Raw genomic sequence first — 13,327 nt, 5'->3', positions numbered from 1 at the left:
GCATCCGGGAGGGCGTTGAGCCCTTCGAGTCTCAATGCCGCGAGCGTGAAGAGGTCAGACGCAAGCAGCGGAAGGAGCGTGTGGCAAATCAGTGCCACCCCCACCCGCTTCCTCCGACGAATATCTGTCCCACCTGTGACAGTATCTGTGGCTCTCGTATTGGACTGTTCAGCCACAAAATAACTCATTTTAGGAGTGGAAACAAGTCTTCCTCGATTCCGAGGGACTGCCTATGATGATGACTCACTTGTAGTCACGCCCTCCTGTCCCTGAGCAGGGTCCATATTTGAATTTTTTAACCTAAGGGGTGTGACTGCCTCCTGGAACACAGCGTCCAGGTAACTCTCCCCCTCCCTGATATATCGTAGTGTCCGCAGTTTGGACTCCAGCTCATCAGCTCATCAACTCTTTGAGCTGCCAACATTTGCTGCAGATGTGGTCGCCGTGGATCACACTGGTGTCCACCAGCTCCCACATGTTGCAGCTGCAACACATCACCTGCCCTCCCATCTCTATTATAATTTATTTAATTAATTAGGTTTTTAAGTTGAAATATCAATCATCTATGTTTACTTTTTAATCCCAGCTCTTAATTTAAACCAATGCCCAAGTTTAGGAAAAAAGCTAAATACTCACCAACCAACCAGGCAATCACTTACCTGCTTTCCTGTGACATCACACTTTGATTTTATCCCTCTCTGGTCGGCTCGTGCTGCTCCCAGCTCCCTGTTCTGGCTGGTGTCTCCAATCAGGTCAGCACTGCATTGGGCCTCGGGCAATACTTCTTTTATCCCCGCTGCTCAGGTCTTGCTGCTGGGTCTCAGGGGTTGCTCCTCGGGACCTCTTGTTCTATTAAAGGTGTCTGACCTGTTGCAGCATCCAGCTCCCTTGAGCTAATGAAGTGAGCCTACAATCATTCTGGGCCATCTGAAAGCCAAGGCTTTAAGTTAGTATGTTGTGGGAGGGAGTCGGTGAGTCCAGAAGTGCGCTGGGTTGTGGAGTTAATATTCCCGGCAGCAGTGGAATGAATTAATTCAAACGGAGAACTGGAGGCTTCTAACTCAGGTCTAGTGAACGTTTACTCCCTCCACCACCGGCGCACTGTGGCTGCAGTGTGCACCATCTACAAGATGCACTGCAGCAACTCACCAAGGCTTCTTCAGCACCACCTCCCAAACCCGCGGCCTCTACCACCTGGAAGGAGAAGGGCAGCAGACGCATGGGATCACCATCGCCTCCACGTTTCCCTCCAAGTCACACACCATCCGAACTTGGAAATATATCGCTGTTCCTTCATCACTACCAGGTCAAAATCCTGGAACTCCCTCCCTAACAGAGCCTTCACCACACGGACTGCAGCAGTTTGTTAGCGTGAATGTTTTCTCAGAAGAATCACTCAACACTCAGAGTCGGTTCCAACGCCGATGCGGCCTTTATTAACGCTTAGCGGGGAGGAAGTCTCAGGACTGTATCCAGGCTTCTCTCCGCAGAACAAAGGGTTACATGGATTTTTATGTTTTACAACAGTTTACTACAGTTACTCAGCTTATCACGGCTGGACACAATCCAATCACAACGATTATAGATTACATATAGGTTCTTTTAACCCAATAGAATCCCCCTGAATCCTCAGGAACTGCATGTTCAGTTATTGTCAGCTCGGGCTGATTGATGACCTTGTTACAGGAGATAGGTTCTCTCCCTATCTCTTTCTTCTTGGGGAAATAATTGGTTTATGACCTTGTTTACAGGAGATGGGTTCTCTCCTTATCTCTCTCTTCCTGGGGAATTAATTGGTTTATTATTCTTATCCTGCATCCAAGGCATTCCTGGTAGTGGGCCTCACAGGGTTATTGCTCGGTCATTGCTCAGTCAATAGTTCACAGCTTGACTACCTGATTTCCCATCATGCCTGGGCAGCCATTTTATGTGTGGCCACTTTAAACTTATATGAGTTTAGATATATTTAGCAGGTGCCTAATGCCTAGTGTTTTAATATATATTGCAGGTGCCTACTTCCTACAACAATTCCCCCTTTCGGTAAAGGGACTAGTCCTAGTCCCCTTTTAACCGACCGTTCTACCTTTACTAGATTTTTGTGCACGGCCCGGTACTCCCTGCCTCAACGTGCTGGCCAGTCACGCGGCTTCAGGAGTCCCGGTTGCTTAAATCAAATTGACAAAGGCCAAATCCTCCTGCCCCCTTATTACACAGGCTTGTTTAGTATTTGGGAACCGGTCATGGGTCCCTCTTCGCTGTGCGTGGTGCCTGCATGCCTGGCAGGCCATTATGCCCCATGTTATCGCTAAGATCAATTGTATCCCGACCAGTATGTGTGAAATTATTCGAATCCATGGATGGATGTTCACATTTATTCCCCAGTCCCAGACTTTCCTCCACCAACTCTGACTTTGTAAGTCTACATCGATATCTTCTTCCAGTACTTTGATTTTAGTTTGCAGTTGGTGATAGAGCTTTACGGATTGACCCACTCTGAGCCTCAACTCTCGTAATACTTCAGTTAGATGTGGGATAGGGACCTGATCTGGCTCATCATAATCCTGCAAATGATCATGGAGCTGATCGGTTACCTCAATAACTTCGGACTTCCGGCGCCTAACCTGGCTGATATGCGCTTGCCCGATCGCGACAGGTCGTAGTGGTGTAAAGCAAAAGTTTGGCTGTGGTATAGGGCACTGCAGGTCATTATACTGGTATGAACGCTCTGTGGTAGAGACGCAGTATCTTCCCTTCCCTCCGTAGCCTGCCCTCGCGAAGTGCATGTGTGCAGACACTATTTCTAGTACACACCCGTCGGTTCGGTTAAACCCGCACTTGTCTAGCTCCCCTCGGCCTACCGGGTGAGGGCATACTGTGATTTCCCCCTTTTGCTTGCAATCTGCTAGGGAAATCCCGGTAAGTATGTTGTTTCGACGAACGGCAGAGGTGGTGGTCAGGTAGTAGCATATGGAGACATTTTCCCGTATTACTCCGATATTCTCTAGTTGGTATAGGGGGAACGGCCCTGAGTCCGGCGTGGCTATAGGGATCATCAGGACTATCCCTTTCCCGGTAGTCCTACCCATCTGGCAATCTGGAATTGCTGGGTATACTAGGGTCAGTCCCTTCAGAGTACAATTATCCAGTGTCCCCCTTTGGTTAGCCAACTGAGCTAAATGTGAACTGTCTATCCAATCGGGTACTTCCCCGCGTTGGATCTGGTCGAGATTGTGGCGGATCTGTCCCACCATCCACAGACCATAAGCGTGACAGAGTTGCCCCTGTCTTTGCTTTCCTGTATCTTCCTTTTCTCTATCAATGAGGTGATTGATGGTTTTGGCGTGAGCTTCCAGGACTGAGATGCCATCCAACTGGATTTCGGCACCCTCCTTTCCTAGGTTGGCTTGGTCTTCCTGGTTTTGCTCCACCCTCTCCAATAACCCCTTCATCACCCCTCTAAGCTGTTCCACTCTCTCATTTAATCCTTGTATGTTTATCGAGTTCACTACGGAGGTCCCTGTATTGAAAACGGTAGCAACATCATTAACTATTCCCCTCTTCATCCTGGGGGCTAACCCCTGTCCCCGGAACCTACTGGCATCCATTGCATCGGCAGCCTGCTGCATTACAACTTTACTTAATACATTGTACATTTTCCTTGACTGTTCGGTACAGTATTCCGGCATCTGGATGCCTGAAATATTGATCAGAACAGGCACAATTTCATGTTTAACATTATTATACAACAGTTCCCCTTCGTTGTACATTACAATCCCATTCTCTGGTCCCTTAGTAGTTATGGGACAAGGCAGTTCCTCGGGCAATGTAGTGGTTCTTATGGGGTGCGGTGTTGGAGGGGGTGAGAAACATACATACAATGATATTGCAGCCGCCCCCGCCTCCTTGTAATACCCACACAGCCCCATTCCCTTCTTGCGGATGACCGATTGCTGGGATTGTCCCGGAGGCGCGCAAATTATGCCGAAAGTACATTCATCGGGCCCTTTGACATCCCTCCGTTTAATGCATCTGCTCCTTATACCCGTGGAGCACTGTACACATATCCGGTCCTTATTAGGATTTACTTGTAACCATGCATTAAAATAAGTCCTGTCCTTGCTCCAATCTTTAGTCGCTGGGACACATACTCCGTCCGTCAAATTGAATAACACTCCATAGTTCATGTAATTGTTTATTTCCTGAGTGCGCTCTACTGTCCTTCGGTGTTGCCCAGGGTACGTGCATGTCACAGGGCTATCCATATTACGAGTAGCGCCGTTCGTATTCCCATTCCGGTAAGTATTATCTGTAATTTTAAACAGACGGCTTGGTCGTCACCAGGAGTTAAGTTTTTTTGCTCTACGAGTGTCCCGGTCACCCTGCGAAATCAGAAGCACAAGATTACAATCGAACCATTTCGAGCTGAATCTGTAGGACGTGCATCCATGTGTTTACCCACTTAAATATTACCCAAACTCCTACTATCACCAAGGCCAAAGCTATTCCTCCGAACATCGTTGTCTGCTTTACCGTTAGGTTGGGTTTGTGGACTACACCTACCCACCGTGGGGTACATTGGCTCTATTGCCATAGGTGATGGTGCTATGGCTGCGCACTGCACTATCCGTCTAGTCCCATTATCTCTTCCAGCCTGTTTATCTTAGCTTTTAACTCTTCAATTTGTTTTATTGAGTATCTATTTCTTTATTGTATCAGTCAAGTATTATTACATAAGCTAGTTCTGTTTTTATTTCATGTTTCCTCTGTTAGGTGAGTCTTTTTTTTTCTATTAAGAAGTCCAAACTAATAATGTTCAGTATCTTAAACGGCTGTCAATGGAAAGGGTTAACTCCTTTCCAGGTTTGTAAGAAGACCTGATGTCATTACGTGACTTCACGTAATCATCTGAAAAAAAAGTCTTTGTGCCTTCAAAACTTACTTAGAAATTAGGAATCCGTTAAACAGCATAAATAATAAAAATCTTCTCATCAGGGAAGACGGCATTTTAGAGTAAACTCCAATGTTTTCTTAACTTCTAATTCAAGTACTTGCCAAATAAATTTTTTTTTTTAATTGATATAAAACGAGACCACACATTTTTAATAGCAATTTTGTTTACTGAAATTCAATTTTGTTTTTTTTAATTTCTCTCTCAGCACAAAATCTAAACTTCTGTGCCAGTTCCATTTTCTATAAGAATTTAAGAATTCAGTAAGATTCTCTAATTCCCAGTTTTTTTTTTCTCTGTGCTGAGTTCGCATAGCTTAGATCTTCAAAACCCTCCTGCTTGTTTAGACTGTTCGGGACTTTTCTTGATAAACACTGTCCATTTTGGAAATCTTTTCAAACTGCATTGAAACTTTCTCATAATTTAAAATGTTGAGTGTTTTTTTACCTCTTCCAAATTTTTTTCTTTTTCTAATTAAACCAATATCTTTTTCACAGCAAACATCAACTAGTATTTAGTAAGTTATGTCTTTTTCCATCACAAACACATCTTTATTTAAAACCTTTTTTTTTGCTAGAAGCTCTTTTTTTTAAAAAGCATTCTTTATCTCATTCTGGGACTAAATTTATGTCTTTCAATCCAATGTAATCAATCATTGCACGTTTTCTTTCGACAAGTAAATTCTTTTTTTTTTAACCACCGGGACCATGTATTTATTATGTTTTACTCAACAAACCTATCCTTTGTACATTTCCTAGCTCCGTAACTTATCATCCGAATAAATCCACACCTGCGTTTCTAACTTAAAATGTCTTAAAACTTCCCACATACAGGACAACACTACAAAGGATTAGCTAAAATAAACAGACACTTGCATTCCTCTTCCAACCAGGCTTTCAGAAACATGACAACATAAAAATTCATTCCGCAGTCACAAAATCACACAGGCACTTCTCATTTAAAACAGACGTTCACAAAAGTCTCTCTTCTTTCCTATTAATCTTTTTTTTTTTCTTTGGCCGGCTCTATTCCTCTTCCATATTTCACTTAAGACAATCACCGTCAGTTTTTTTAAATCTTAGCTTCCTATGTTAATTTACATGGGCTTGCAGTATCAAGACCACAGCCTTTTTTTCTTTTTGACTTTCCGTTCCTTCTCCCACCATTCCCTTTGCTTTGTTGGTAGTTCCTGAGGATTCCACCCTGAGCTAATCATTTTTTTCGATTAGCTTCTTTTGTTTTTCCGCCAGATGGCGGGTAATGGACCCTTCTGATCCCCACTCGAGTTTACTTGCTTTCATGGCCATTCCTGGGTAGGACTAGTACCGTTAGGAATCTACTCTCAGAGGTCCGCTTCCTTCCTAGCGCAACTTGGAGTAGACCGTCTCCTAGCTACTGTCAGGTCACAAGTACACAAACTTATACAATTCTTAAAACGCGTTTAAGCAATTTCCCGCAGTGCTCTACGCCTCCTTAACGACTACCTACCACCGCTCGGCCCATTGGTCCGATCCTGTTCACAGGTTTGGATTCCGTTAGCTGCTGTACACCGCTTGGTTCTACCCCGGGGTATTTCAAATTACACTACTGGGTCCGGAAGATGTCTCTCGGTATCACAGTCCCACGGTCTAAGTGAGTTCCCTACGCCTACTTGGTTCCTGGCCGTCACGTGGGACAAAAGTCCTCTTAATTCAGGCTCAGGCTAGGCGTTTGAGATATTAGACCGTCTCCTCATGTCGATCAACCAGCTTCCGCACCCTTTATACTTAAAAATCGTTTTTTTATACTCACCCGGGTTTTTCCAAGGGCGTCCAGCGACTCTGGGAAATCCTGCCGACTACGCCACTGTTAGCATGAATGTTTTCTCAGAAGAATCACTCAACACTCAGAGTCGGTTCCAACGCCGATGCGACCTTTATTAACGCTTAGCAGGGAGGAAGTCTCAGAACTGTATCCAGGCTTCTCTCCGCAGAACAAAAGGTTACATGGATTTTTATATGTTTTACAACAGTTTACTACAGTTACTCAGCTCATCACGGCTGGACACAATCCAATCACAATGATTATAGATTACATATAGGTTCTTTTAACCCAATAGAATCCCCCTGAATCCTCAGGAACTGCATGTTCGGTTATTGTCAGCTCGGGCTGATTGATGACCTTGTTACAGGAAATAGGTTCTCTCCCTATCTCTTTCTTCTTGGGGAAATAATTGGTTTATGACCTTGTTTACAGGAGATGGGTTCTCTCCTTATCTCTCTCTTCCTGGGGAATTAATTGGTTTATTATTCTTATCCTGCATCCAAGGCATTCCTGGTAGTGGGCCTCACAGGGTTATTGCTCGGTCATTGCTCAGTCAATAGTTCACAGCTTGACTACCTGATTTCCCATCATGCCTGGGCAGCCATTTTATGTGTGGCCACTTTAAACTTATATGAGTTTAGATATATTTAGCAACTGCCTAATGCCTAGTGTTTTAATATATATTGCAGGTGCCTACTTCCTACAACAAGTTCAAGAAGGCGACTCACCACCATCTTCTCAAGCGCAGTTAAGGATGGGCAATAAATGCTGGCCTCACCAGCGACGTCCACATCCCGTGAACGAATAAAACAACTTACCACTCTACCCAAATCTTCTTAGTTTCCTTCCCCTCAAGTTTTCTTTTCTTTCAAGTTGTTATTACATAGCATGATATAGATCTTACAGCACAGAAACAGGCCATTGGGCCCAACTGGTCTGTGCCGGTGTTTATGTTCCACACGAGCCTCCTCCCACCTTACTTCATCTTACCCTACTTTATCTAACCCTATCACCATATCGTTGTATTCCTTTCTCCCTCACGTGTTTATCTAACTTCCCCTTAAAGGCATCTGTACTATTCGCCTCAACTATTCCTTGTGGCCGAGTTCCACATTCTAACCACTCTCTTTAAAAGAAGTTTCTCCTGAATGCCATATTCAATTTTTTAGTGACTATCTTATATTTATGGCCCCTAGTTTTGGACTCTCCACAAGTGCAAACATCTTCTGTATCAAACCCCTTCATAATTTTAAAGACCTCTATTAGTTCACCCCTCAGTCTTCCTTTTTCTAGGGAGAAGAACCCCAGCCTCTTCATAGGTTGATGAAACTCTCGGAACAAAACACGAAAGACAGTAACAGAGCCAAAGCCCCCAATTTCTCACCCTCCTACAAGAACATGATCTGCTTTTAAATGTTGCAATCATCAAGTCTATCCCTTCAACAAAAGGTTTCTCAATTCATTCATGTATTTTAAAAATCACTGCTTTAAAAGTAAACAGTAAAAATATCTGGAAAATTGCAGCAAAATGATTTTGCCCCACCACGTGCAACAAACAGATGTTGTTTCTCCTTTTACCCAAGAGTTAATTTACCACAGAACAGGAACATATCTAATACATCAGCAGCCACTGCCCCAGCCTCAACATCCTTCCCATAGGTATGGTGCCCCATTGTGCAAAGTGCAGTTTTTTATAGCTTTATATAGATTCACTTCCTGCGATAAACCCAATATTCTATTAGTTGTTGTTACAGCCTTATCCACTTGAAATGCTGCTTTTAACATCTCCGTCTTTCAGATGAGTTAAACCGAGGTTCCATCTGCCCACTCCAGTGGAGTAAAAGATCCCATGAGACTACTTGAAAAAGAGCAGGGGAGTGCCCCCCGGCATCCTTGCCAATAGTTACCCCTTGATCAACACAATGAAAAACAGATCATCTTGCCATTTTATCTCATTGCTGTTTGTGGCATCTTGTTGTGCGCATATTGGCTGCCTCGTTTCCCTACTTTACAACAATGACTAAAGTTCAAAAGTCCTGGTTGTGAAATGGCTTAGGGACGTCCTGAAGTCATGAAAGGCATTATATAATTGCAAGTTCTTCCTTTCTTGTGAACTTGAACTCCCAAATCCCTCTGCACTTCCCTATCACCCAGCTTCCCTCCATGCAATGTATAATTATTACTTTCTTTTAAACAAAATTTACTACTGTGCATTTGCTGATATTGAATTCCATCTGCCACGTTTTTGCCCATTTCACCATCTTATCAATATCCCCTAGAACATTCCTTTGGTCCTCAAATTATTTACTGTGCCTCCTGTTGTAGCATCAGCTGTGGCTCAGTGGGTAGCACACTTGCTTCCGAGTCAGAAGGTTATATATTCAAGTCCCACTCCAGGGACTTGAGCACATAAATCTAGGCTGACACTCCAGTGCAGTGCTGAGGGAGTGCTGCACTATAGGAGGTGCCATCTTTCAGATGAGACATTAAACTGAGGCCCTGTTTGCCCTCTCAGCTGGACATAAAAGATCCCATGATACTGTTTCGAAGAAGAGCAGGTGAGTTATCCCCGGTGTCCTGCCCAATATTTATCCCTTAATCAACATAACAAAAACAGATTACCTGGTCATTAACACATTGCTGTTTGTGAGAGCTTGCTGTGTGAAAAATGGCCACCGTGTTTCCCACATTACAACAGTGACTACACTCTATAAGTACCTCATTGGCTGTAAAGCGCTTTGAGATGTCTGGTGGTCATTAAAGGCGCTTATATAAATGTAAGTCTTTCTTTTTTAATTTTTATTTTAGGATTGTCTGCAAATTTGGACATCATTCCCTCTACCCTTATATTCAAATATTTAGGGGGAGAAATTCATTATCGCCCCATCTGGGGACAGTAACAGTTGGGAGGCGTGAGACTTAATGGCAGGCGTTGAATCTCACTCCTCTCAAAAGATTTGGGTTACTGTCCCCGGGAGGAAGTGGAGCGCTAAATCAAGTGCCCCACTTCCTTCTTGGAGCGTTAACAGCGCAGACGCCTGAGCAGCACCACATCCTGCGCCGTGCAGCGCTGACACGTCCAAGGGGCTTGTCCCTCAATTAAAGGGAAGGGCCCACGTTGCCGACTCTGCAAGGAGAGAAGGCACCTACCTGGACCACGGGGGAGCAGGGGTAACGCGCGATCAGCCTGGCACTCAAGCAAAGTGCCGGTCTGAGCGATCGCAGCCAGGACCCCACGGAGAAACCAGATCAGCAGTGGAAAAACACAGGTAAGTTTTTAGAAATGTACTCGGCCACCTCGCTGTTAGTTTGTGCCCTGGTCGCGGCTGGCCGCCGGATCCACAGCTCCTGCAGCCGTCGGTGCTTTCGCCCGGCGCTGCTGCAGGGGGCGAAAGTGAACTTTGGGGCCCGGGCACTAACGGGGCGATGCCGCGGTGATGACGTCACAATCTCCAAGCGCAGGAGATCGGAGTGCAACGCCGCAGCGCCGCTGCTAAACTCCCAGCCAATATGGCGGAAATCGTGGCCAGTGTCGCGCCCGGGCGGTAAGGGATTTGCACAACTGCACCGAATTTTAAGCCCTTAATGTACACAGTGAACAGATGCAACCACTTGTGGGACATCACTACCCATTTTCAAGCACTCAGAGAAATTGCCCTTAATTCTTACTCTGTTTCTTCTTTTCTAACCAACTTTTAAATCCAATTTACTATCCTCCCTCTTAAATCTATACCCCTTAATCTTCTCATATAGTCTCCTGTGTGGTACCTTGTCAAAGTCCATATACACCACATCCACTGCATTCCGCCCATCCACTTCCTCAAAGAACTCTATCAGGTTTGTCAAGCGTGCTCCTCCATCTGGAAATCCATATTGGCTGCTTCTACTGATCTAGATATTTAGTCATTTCTTCTTTAATTAAAAATTCCAAACTTTTCCACACCACAGATGCTAAACTAACTGGCCTGTAATTACTCAGGATACCTCTGTCACCCAATTTGATCGTGGGTATCACATTGGCCACTCTCCAATCCTCCGGCACACTTCCACTCTCAATAGAACACCTCCCTCCCTCTCCTCTCCCCCCTCCCTCCTTCTCCTCGCCCCCCTCCCTCCCTCTCCTCTCCCCCCCTCCCTCTCCTCTCCCCCCTCCCTCCCTCTCCTCTCCCCCCTCCCTCCCTCTCCTCTCCCCCACCTCCCTCCCTCTCCTTTCCCTCCCTCCCTCTCCTCTCCCCCCTCCCTCGCTCTCCTCCCCCCCTCACTCCCTCTCCTCTCCCCCCTCCCCTCCCTCTCCTCTCCCCCCTCCCTCTCTCTCCTCTCCCTCCCTCCCTCTCCTCTCCCCCCTCCCCTCCCCCTCTCTCCCTCTCCTCTCCCCCCTCCCTCTCCTCTCCTCCCTCCCTCCCTCTCCTCTCCCTCTCTCACTCTTCCCTCCCTCTCCCCACCCCTCCCACGCCCTCCCTCTCCCTCTCCCTCCCTCTCCCCACCCCTCCCTCTCCCTCCCTCTCCCCACCCCTCCTCCCCCCCCTCCTCCCCCTTCTCCTCCTCCTCCCCTCCCCCCTCCCCTCGCTGTCAGAAACACATAGACACTGACAGACAGAGAGAGAGACACTGACACTGACAGACAGAGAGTGAGAGAGAGACGCACAGACAGACAGAGAGAGAGAGACACACACTGGAGGGGGGGTGGGGGCTGTCCCAGCACACTGTTGGAGGGTGGCCGGTGCTGCAGTTGGTGAGTATAAAATGTTTTATTTATTGATTTTTAAAATTTTTTTGTTTTTTATTAATTTTTTTAAATTGATTTATTGCTTGATTTATTGATGTATTTATCATTTATTATTGATGATGGCTCTTTATTTGTAAAACTGAAGTGTTTAATGTTTGTAAACTTCCCTTTCCCCCCCTCCTCCCCATTCCCTACGCCTGATTTGTAACCTACGCCTGATTTCTAAGTGTAGGCAAGGTTTTTCTGAGCGTACAAAAATCTACACTTACTCCATTCTAAGTTAGTTTGGAGTAATTTTCACTGCCTAAACTTTCAAAACGGGCGTAAGTGGCCGGACACGCCCCTTTTGAAAAAAAAAAATCTGTTCCAAACTGAAACTGTTCTAACTGACTAGAACTGGAGCAAACTAAATGCCGAGAATTGCAATTTCTAAGATACTCCATTCTAAACCAGTTGCTCCAAAAAAACAGGAGCAACTCAGGCCAAAACTTGGCCCCATAATTTTTAGGGGCACCGCTAATTCTTCCCCCATTTTCCTCACCATCCTAGGGTGTATCCTATCAGGTCCTTGGACTTTATTTTCCTTTAGCTTAACTAACGTTTCTAATACTTTCCTTCTATTAATTATATTATCTCTCATCTCACTTTTAACCAATTCAGCCCTTACTTCCTCCCCAACATTCTCTTTTGTAAACAGTTAAATGAAATACTTGTTAAGTATATCTACCATTTTCTGCTCATCCTCTACTTACTCACCCTCCTCTCCGGAGTTCCATCTCACACATAACAATTCTGTTTTTATTGATGTATTTGTAGAATATTTAACCGTTCTTTTTAATATTTTTCGAGATTCTCATCTCTTACTTCCTCCTTGCTTCCCTTACCAGTTCCACATGTGGGCCCTCAAAGGGTGTAAAGAATGTAAGTGTTTTGTTTCTACAGTTAGCTTCATGGGGAGCCAGACGGAGCAGGAACGCTCCTCTCGGCTCCACCAATTTACTGCTGGCCACTGACAGGCCCGCTAGCCCCTGCCCATTCTCTTACCTACCCCTCCCTCCCAAGGATATACCCAAGGGTCGCTACTGGTGATGCAGCCAGCCCAACTTGGTCACCCCCAAATCCGTAGCTCGCTGGTAATATTGAAATGAGGCCCGAAGCCCAATTTCAGGTGAGCCTTGGGCCTCTGGCATCGGGCGCCCGCTGGAACTCATACTGGGGTATGGTCCCAAGGATGTTAATTCTTAAGCTTAGATAGGGAAGAGTTGGCAGGCTATTTGACTCGGGACAGTTACGCCCGATGTCCACACAACCATGAATGACAATCTCACAAGCAGGAGCCCTGACTGATAGCCCTTCCCAAATCCTGAGTGCGGAGTTCGATTACAGTTCCCCTATCACAAATCCCGTGCTGAAACCATCTAACTCAGCACAGGCCACGGATTGAACCTAAGGCCCTCCTTCATCTGTAAGGCTCAGTTAGCATGGAGCGTGCAGAACCCTCAGCCTTCCTGAATACACAGCCAAAGCCGTACCTGTCACATTAAGAGTGAACAACGAGGATAATGGAGAACAGTCAGTTCTCATTTTACGACCTGGTTCAATATTAGCCGCCGACACCTGGCTGAGTTACACAAAGCTTCATACCAAGGTCCTAGAAACACACGGGCATTCTAATCTTCAAATATTCCCACAACCTTGACACTAATGGGTGCAAACCCTGTATACATACCGTGTGAAATCAGACAGATGCTCAGATTAAAGCCAGATACAAGTGTGACCATTACGCCTCTGGTTTCCAGCCCTTTCACCTTTCTGGATATGTGTAACTTGGAAGACTCCAATTGGAGGAA

The 13,327-nt window shown here is 45.6% G+C and overlaps 2 protein-coding genes across 2 annotated transcripts in view; one reads left to right on the top strand and one right to left on the bottom strand.

The window, feature by feature from the left end:
- The window catches only part of LOC139228805 (chymotrypsin-like elastase family member 2A), an 89,077-nt gene that overhangs the window by 38,350 nt on the left and 37,400 nt on the right, over nucleotides 1-13,327 (bottom strand). The window lies entirely within an intron of this gene.
- LOC139228806 (chymotrypsin-like elastase family member 2A) overlaps nucleotides 9,945-13,327 on the top strand; it is a 31,858-nt gene continuing 28,475 nt past the window's right edge. The window contains exon 1 of the mRNA XM_070860196.1: nucleotides 9,945-10,020. The gene's annotated coding sequence lies outside the window, so the exon portion shown is untranslated. The remainder of the gene's footprint in view (nucleotides 10,021-13,327) is intronic.

The sequence above is a fragment of the Pristiophorus japonicus genome, chromosome 18 (assembly GCF_044704955.1).
Source record: "Pristiophorus japonicus isolate sPriJap1 chromosome 18, sPriJap1.hap1, whole genome shotgun sequence".
Classification (NCBI taxonomy): Eukaryota; Metazoa; Chordata; class Chondrichthyes; family Pristiophoridae; genus Pristiophorus; species Pristiophorus japonicus.
This window is presented reverse-complemented; position numbering and strand designations above follow the sequence as displayed.